Source organism: Pinus tabuliformis, chromosome X (assembly GCF_031772625.1).
Source record: "Pinus tabuliformis cultivar Carrire ecotype Pingquan chromosome X, CPIR1, whole genome shotgun sequence".
In the NCBI taxonomy this organism is placed as follows: Eukaryota; Viridiplantae; Streptophyta; class Pinopsida; order Pinales; family Pinaceae; genus Pinus; species Pinus tabuliformis.
Genome location: NC_142308.1, coordinates 1,440,812,598 through 1,440,821,867, shown reverse-complemented (window position 1 = coordinate 1,440,821,867; position 9,270 = coordinate 1,440,812,598).

Here is a 9,270-nt window from a genome sequence, read left to right as displayed (position 1 = left end):
ACCTTACCTTTAGAAGCTCTTTTGTTATCTTTTCCAAGGGTTGATGAAGTTATATCTTTTCTTGACTTGGAAACTAGCCAGCTTATTCACCGAGCAAACGCACATAAAAGAAAAAAAAAAGAAAGAGAATCATTTTTAAAGCAAAATCACACTTCAATATCACAAATAGTTTCTCTCTTTTTTACCGCACTCCTTCGAGCTGAGCAATTGTGCCCTCCTTGGAGTGTATTCCTTAATTCTCAACTTGTGCACGATCCTTGAGTGTAGTCCTTTGGCATGAAGACATGTACCCTTTCAAAATGCATGCATGCACTTTCTTGTTTCATGTGGGCACACTCCTAAGAAATAGTATCCCACTTCACCTTGCTTAACTAACTCATTCACTTGTCGATAAGCGGTGAGCATGCATGGAATGGAATAAATGCATGTAATATTTTTATAATAAACCTAGTTAATCATTCTTTATCATAACCATTCTCATCTGTGTTGGGTTGACATCTCTGGATCAAGAATATCTTTGCCAATATTCATTCCACGTAAGTTTTTCCTATCAATTATATTAGTTGTCAAAATATTTTTGTTGTCAATCTTGTTTTTCTTGTTGACGTTTCACTTCTTTTTAGTTTATTTAATGGTGTTTTAGTTCATTCTTGCTTCTACAAGTGTCAAACTATTGTTGCATAAAGAGACTCTACATATTCTTCAACTCTTCATATTGTATTCATCATTGCGACAAAATCCATAAAAAAATTACATATTTTCTCTTACCATTTTTTATTATTATACCTTGTTGAAAAACTTGTGCTTCAGACATCCAAAGACAGGGCTCACTTCTGGAAGCAGAAGCTGGACTATCTCAGAAATGGAGATCCAAGAAGTATTCCTCAAGAGCTCACTCCATCATGAATATCTCTGCCCTCCTTGAGTGCATGGGTGCACCTTGAAGGCTTCAATGTTTTCCCCTTCATCCCTTCAGCATGCACTCTTATGCGCTTCTTGTCCTCATGAGTGCATGAGCACGCCTTCAAGGCTTGAAGGCGAGATGCCTGACCCTTTTATCTCTTAGGGGTGCTCCGTTGCACCCTCTTAGTCTCCTTAAGCACATGAGCACACATTGAATGCCCGAATGATTTTCCTTCATTCTTCTTTAGTGCCCCCTATTCCCTTGATGATCTCTCCCTCTTGCTTGAGGACATGAGAACATATTAAAGCCTCGAATGAACCTTGAAATTTATTCATTCTTTGAGAGTGTTCCCTCCTTTGTTTTATGCATATTTCTTGTCTGTATAAGTAATTATGTCCCATCATTTATAGGCTTATGTTGTCAGTTAAATTTGATAGTTTTGTGAATATGATTTTCTAACCTTCTTCTTATAATAGATAGAGGATTTCATAAATTTAATCATTATCTCCATGAGTGTGCTTCCACATAAGAGTGTTCAATCTACTAGTATTGTTATTATTTCATCATTTGTTGGAACGATGCCTCCCACTAAATGTCGAGTGGGCCTCAAAGAAGATTCAATAGAAAGCACTGAAGAAGCAGTAGAATTCACAACGCTTACCATTCCCATGCTTGGAGATACAAAGTGGTTCATAGACAATTCCATTGAGGTCACATGGAAATACATCAAAGACACTTTCATGCAGAAAAAATTCTTTAAGAACATGGAAGATTTAGAAGTTCCTAGTCATTCCTTGCGCATAAGTGATTGAGTGTATTATTACACTCAAGGACGATTCAAATCTGGTGCTTCAAAGAGAAATTTGTGGTCAGCATGCCACCTATCATGGAGAGGACATGTAGACATATTACAAGATGAAAAATCCCATAGAATAATCTAACAAAAACTTTTACACTAGATGGGCTGACCTCAACACAAGTGACATCATTAAATCTTGGTGTCGAGAGTCTACTACGTTCGAGCACTTCCCAACTACAATTTACCTGACCAGGATTCTCAAAGATGTGTATCAATATCTCATGGCTATATCTTGTAGGTGACATGGGAGAAATAACACTGAATTATTTGAAGATAAATGGATATATATGCTCAACATGGTAGTTACCCATGACAAAGTTTTCAATTGAGTAGCTATATTGTCTTCCGAGTTTCCATTGTCATGTTGGCTAGGACAAAGAATCTCTAAGGTCATACCAAGCAACAAATTTCTACATTTCTGCATTTCTATCATATGGGATCTTTGCCAGATATGAATTCCCAGGAGTGTATTCGAACATGACCCCATATGATAACTTTGCATTTTACTTCCACTCTAGGGTGTTGTGATATTTGAGTTTTATAGGGGCATAGGGAATATTAGCAAAGAATGTCTTCATATTCATATTTCAAATGATATATGAGATTGATCTTCTTTACGTTACCAACTATGTGTGATTTGAAAACGGAGGAGGTGATTAGTTTCCTCTTCTCTAAAAACCAGGACAGTTCTTCGGCACTTTATAAGGAAAAATGGATGTTAACACAAAACATGTTTTCCAAATGGTCTCTTCATGTTATTAGTTTGTTTTCACATGTAAATGTAAGCATAAGAAACACAAAATCACATGTCTCATACAGGAATACATGAAGAGGAAAAAAAATGATTTGTTGACTGATTTCACCTCTCTTGGGCTACATCTCCGACCCTTCCAACATAGCTAGACTACTACATATATTCAATTCAAAAGGAGTACATAAAAGTTTTTTGATAAACATGTGGTTATGTCCCCTTCGAAGAAATGTTATCCTATTGACTTCTCTCAAGCCTTACTCTCTGCCCTCGAAGCTCCTATTTCCTTGCGTTGTTCCTCGGGGATGATTCTCCTTCAACCAAGTGGAAAACCTCTTGTACCCAGTGGATGATCACTCTCACACACTCTCAGAATTGTGCAATCCTCAAGGAATGGTTCCTTACTACATGCATGAGGTTTCTTGATAGGAAAACACATGCAATTGATTGTACAATGTCCTTGACATTTAACTTAACTAGGTCTTTCATAGAATAGACATGCATGAGCTTCTCATGAGGGAATCTTCAGTTAACTGGAGTACAGTAGTTGAGTGCATGCATGCATCAACTGACTGTTAACTCACCATTAGTTCCTCAAACAGTTTGGAAGTAATTTAACTAGACTTAACTTAGTAAATTGAGTTAACTAATTACAACTCAAATATAACTCAAACTTATCTCCTTAATTTAACGGATAACTCTTGCTTGACTTCAGAAAGGCTTTTAACTTGAATTTCTCCATATAATTAAGTCAAAATAACTTAATTAATTTTTTCCGAGTAGCTAGTAATACCAAATTTTATTTTAATTCAAAATTTAATTCAAGGACAAATTGAATTGGAATATTCTTTTTGCAACATTTCAACACTCACTCTCAACAAAAAAGGGATTATCTGCCACCCCAATCCTTACTCTATGGAACTCGAATCTACACTTTGACAATGCATTTGTCAAAATGTCAACATGTTTCTCCTCTGTCAAGATATAGTGCAACAACATGATCCTCCCATCATCAACAACTTGATTTACCTCGTAAATCCAACGGGAACTCACAACTAACTTGTTCTCTGGTCTCGAAACCTCATCTCAAACACTATTTCGAACTATGGAGTCATACTCCTCCACCATAGCATCAACCCAAATCGGTTGCTACACTACTTCCTCAAAGGAATATGGTTCAGTCTCAACACATTGCCAAGTAAGTGCCATGTATCCAGTGTACCTCTCAGGTGACCTCCTCTGTTTGCGCTGAGAAAAAGGTGCTCCGAAATTCTCTCTGACATCCTCCAACAGTCTGTCAGCTTGTCTTGTGTGCTTCCATCCATCTCTACAAGACTCTACTTGAGTGAATTTCTCCACTCCTCGAACCTCTGCATGCAGTTGCACCGTATCAGTCTGAGGCTCCTCCTCCTTAGGAACCAACAGTTCCTCCACATCTTGTAGTTGGAGATCCCTCTCAAGGGAAACTTGAAAGTCCTTCTGCTCATCAAACTCGAGATCTCTGCGAACCACTGTACTTCGACTGGTAGGCAAGTACACACGATAGTTGTGAGGTGTATCAGTGAACCCCACAAGTATCCCCAACTCTATTTTTAGCTCAAGATTCTTTTATACGTCCTTTGTCACATGGAAATATACCTATGAGCCAAAGATCCTAAAGTGATCCACATTTCGTCTCTTACCGGAGAAAGCTTCCTCTGGTGTCTTCATCCGAAGTATGCAATGTGGGCTTCTATTCTGCAAATGGACCGATGTGTTGCACGCCTTATCCGACAAGTGAAGTGGTTGGCCTTGGTCATGCAACATTTCCTGTGCTGCCCCTATAATAGTTTTGTTATTCCTCTTGGCCACCCAATTTTGTTGTGGGTTATGAGGTGTCAACAACTCTCGTTTAATTCCTTCTACTGCATAGAAGTCGCTAAACTCTTAAGAGACATATTCTCCACCATTTTTGCTTCTCAAGGCCTTCATCTTCTCCCCTGACCCTTTCTCGACCAAAGCTTTGAACTCACAAAACTTTGTGAAAGTTTGGTCCTTCTTCTGCATGAAATAAATCTAGCATTTACAAGAATAGTCATCAATGAAAATCACATAATACCTTTGCTTCGCTGTGGATGTTGTCGAGAAGGGTACACACACATTAGTATGAACTCGTTCTAAGATAGCCTTCACTCTACTATCTCGATAATGAAAGGAAGACTTGATGTACTTTCCCAAGGTACAACCTTTGCATGTGTCAACTTGCTCAGGTTTTCCTTTGGGATGTCTTGTAGATATATGTTGGATTATCTCCAAAGCCCCATGATGCAAATGGTCCAACCGCCAGTGCCACAACTCGCCAATGTCTTGGCTTTGCACCAATTCTGCTTTCATACTCAATGCTGCGCAATCATCTACCTCTATTTTATAGAGATTCTTCACCCGAATCCATATCCTCTTGGTCTGACCCATGGCTATGTGTCTTAGGAACACCTTTCCTTTACTAAAGACAACATCGTATCCTTTGTCCTCCAACATCATGACCGATACCATGTTCTTCTTCAATCCAGGCACATACTTCACATCTGTCAATGTGATAGGCTCCATGCTCCCTCTAAAAAGCAACCGTGCCCACTCCTGAAAGACTATACTTTGCGTCATCACACATCTCTATGTGCATCTTGAGGTATTTCTCCTCCAAGTTGCTGAATAAACTTTTATCACCAGTCATGTGGAATGAGTCTCCACTATCAAGATACCAAACACAACCCATAATTGATGACATCATGCATGCGATGAGGGTAAAGTCCATTTCAAATTGAGAGGCTAATGGCTGACATTCCGATCCTTCGGAGGATCCCTTCTTGGACTTCTTTGATGGGAAATTTTTCACATAATGTCCCATCTCGTGACAATTAAAGCATCTTAGTTTAGACCTGTCACCCTTGTTCCCTCCGTGAGAAGAATTCGATTTAGAATGGGATGCCTTCCCCTTCCCTTTCCTTGACTTACTTGCTAAGGCCATATTTTCTTCATCATCATTCTTGAATGAAGAACTATCTCATGTGCTCCTCTTGATCTCCTCCTGCATCAGATCCAACCATAGTCGTTCCTAATCTAGTAGTTTCTCCCTTCCATTCATAGAGTCCTGGTAGCTATTCCAACTCTTTGGAAGTCCAAAGAGAGTGAGGCTCACCATATCATAATCAGCAGTAGTTATTCCCACACTGCCAAGCTCATCTCTATAGGTGGCGAGCTTGTTCAGATACATGGAAATAGTATCTCCCTTCTCCATCTTGATTCTTCACATATTAGTGCACCAATTTCCTCTAGTCACTATCGTTCTAGTAGAGGTCCTTCAATGTCTTCCACATTGAAAATGGAGCATCCTTCCCATGGAAACTCAAGACAATATGGTCTTGAAATCCCTCAAGGATGATCTATCTCGTCTTTGCCACACACTTCTTCCACTCAGCCAACTCTTGCGCATTAGTTAAAGTTGGCTTTTGGATTTCTTGATCAATGAATTCCTTCAAGCCACTGTCTTCTAATACAACCTCCATTTTATCTTTCCATGATATGTAATTCGAGCTACCTTCCAAGGCATACTCGAGTCTCAAGCCATAGAACACCATTGGCCAACCTTGAGGTATGATATGAATTTGATTTGTACCTGCAACCCCAAACTTCAAACTTTGAATTCTCTCCTTAGTATATTGTTCACAGCTTTGATAAACCTTGCTTCGATACCATGAAGAAAATTTCTGTGTAGGCTAAAGATCGAGCTAAAAAATATAACTAGAAGAGGAAGAACCAATGCACAATACACATGAAAATATTTTGGGGAAAGCCTTAGCTAAAAACCCCACTATCTGTATTATCATACAAGGTGGAAATACATAGGAATTATACAAATCCTTAGCTCTCACAACTAGCCAGCTCTTAGTACAATCCTCACAGATGCTCACAGGCAATCTTGGCTTCTCTCAAGCCTTCCTCTCTACCCTCCAAGCTCCTATTTCCTTGTGCTCTTCCTCTGGGATGATTCTCCTTCAACCAAGTGGAAAACCTCTTATACCCAGTGGATGATCACTCTCACACACTGTCATAACTGCGCAATCCTCAAGGAATGGTTCCTTACTACATGCATGAGTTTTATTTGTAGGAAAACACATGCAACTGAAAGTACATTGTCCTTGACATTTAACTTAACTGGGCCTTTCTCGGAATAGACATGCATGAGTTTCTCATGAGGGAATCTTCAGTTAACTGGAGTACACTAGTTGAGTGCATGCATGCATCAACTCACTGTTGACTCACCATTAGTTCCTCAAAACAGTTTGAAACTAATTAACTGGACTTAACTCAGAAAATTGAGTTAACTAATTACAACTCAAATATAACTTAATCTTATCTCCTTAATTTAAGGGATAACTCTTGCATGACTTCAGAAAAACTTCTAACATGAATTTCTCCAACTAATTAAGTCAAAATAACTTAATTAAATATTTCCAAGTAGTTGTTAAGAATAAATTAAATATTAATTTAAAATTTAATTCAAGGACAAATTAAATTGGAATATTCTTGTTGCCACATTTCAACAATTCCAATATCCCCCTTCCCCTTATGTTTTTTAGTTAAAAAAAAAAATAAAAAAAAATTGAGGATCCGATTAGAAAAAAAACCACCACATCTAAAGTTCAACTCGCCTCGCACCTCATCACATCAACACAAAAAAAGAAGTTCTCAATTGAGGAAAGGGTTGCAAGAGCGCGCTTTCTTTGGTTGTGGATGATTTGAAAAATAATTCTTGAAAATTGAGGTCTGCGGAAAGATGGTGAGGGCAGAAGATGTGCCATCATTTCGGATTTCGATTCAGTCATAGCAATGGATTTCTTGGGGATCGAGAATGGGCTCTGTGAAAAATGAGTCTCAAACAGATGAAAATCCCATTACTACATTGGAAAAACAAGAACCTATAGCTACTTAGCAAATTACGAGTCCCGTTGCATCTGCCCCTATGTCATCTTCCCACACGACAAACTCGACGACCTTTGATTGTAGTAGATCCATGCTGGAGAGAAAAATAAAAACCGCGTAAGGCAAGATTGGATTGGCATGACTATCGTGTTGGATATCGCACTGATCGGCACCCAATTTCCCTTAAAAACTGCGCCTTAAGATTTGCCTCCCAGGCACATAGATCTTCCTCCCATCCTTCACTATAACTCCTCCATTTACGGTTACAGGAAATCCTCATCCACATATCTTTGATACCATGTTAAAAACAGAAGAATCAAATTAATTGAATTGAACCTGGGCAGCTCACAGGTGTGGAACATCACCTGGAGACTGCCTCTACAGAACACGCTCTTCCCTTACAATCATTACATGAGAAATATATAATTCACACACAATTAGGGAAGTTGAAACAACACCCTATAGATTAGGAACAAACTCCTAATCTAAGGTTCGATTGAACCATCACTCGATTAATACGTTTTATCATTAATCTCAACAATTGAACCAATTTTTTTGGAGTAATTTAATTCTAACATGGTCTCTTCTAAGGAGTAGGCTTTATTAGCTTGAAAATATCCTTCCTCATTGTTATTTTTAAGGATATGATAAAATTTCATAGAGTGAAGAATAAACCCAATTTTTTGATAATTTAGAGCACCAATCCAAGCGAATTATCCTTTAGACTATACTCAGTATTATCATACTTAATACTAAGAAATGAATCTCTGAAAACAATTATATATTTCATACCTTTATCTTTAGTTCTGCTTAATCCTTGTAGAATTCCATACATCTCTGCTTGATTGTTGGATTTCCTCCCAAAACTCCAAGAGAATTTTACTATCATTGTTACCTTAGGATTTAGTAAAATCCCTCTTGCTGCCACCCTGATAACTTAATTTTTTTTTTTTTTGTAGAAAAAAGATGTATATAGAAAAAGTACTAATTTAAATATATTTTGAAAAAATTTTAATTAAATTTTGTTTAATTAATCTTTTATCTACAATGTATTTATGCAAATGTTAGATAAGAATAATAAAAATTAATATTTGAGAATATGGAATTAGAGATCTATTTAATTAACATGTTAATCAATTACAACAATCTAAACATGTTTAGTAATATTAATCTTTTTATAAATCAAAAGAAAAAAAATAATATCATTTTCTTAAATTTAGCTTTAGAATGTTTTAAATGAAAATTGTAATTTATATGGAAAAATATATAATTCATTTTGAGCTTGCAATTTTTAACTTAAAAAGCATTGGAAAATAAGTTTATACTAAAAAGGATGAATCAATATACAACACTTTTAAAAAAGAAAAGAATTATAAAAAGAATTATAAAACACAATCATATAAAAATCAAGGTGCACACATTATGAACATAGGATATATATGGAATGTCATTTGAGCGAAAATCACAAAACTTCTTTTCATTAGACAAAGTTTCCCGTGCTAACTTTCCACTACATCATTCCTTGTAGGAAACAACCTACAAGATACATCAATGAGCTAATATTTACAGGAGTTGACCTAAAGGAAACACCAATCACCTTTCTTTGAAGTACTAACCCATTTGAGACGTCAAAATCCATGATATTACAAGCACCATTCTGAAGGAGACTACAATCCCCTATTTTTATTCACACCAACCTGAAGGAAACACTAATCACCATGATATTTAAAGGAACCAACTAAAGAAGACACCAATCCCTTAATCTTTCTATGAAGCGCCCTGCACTAGCACTAAAAT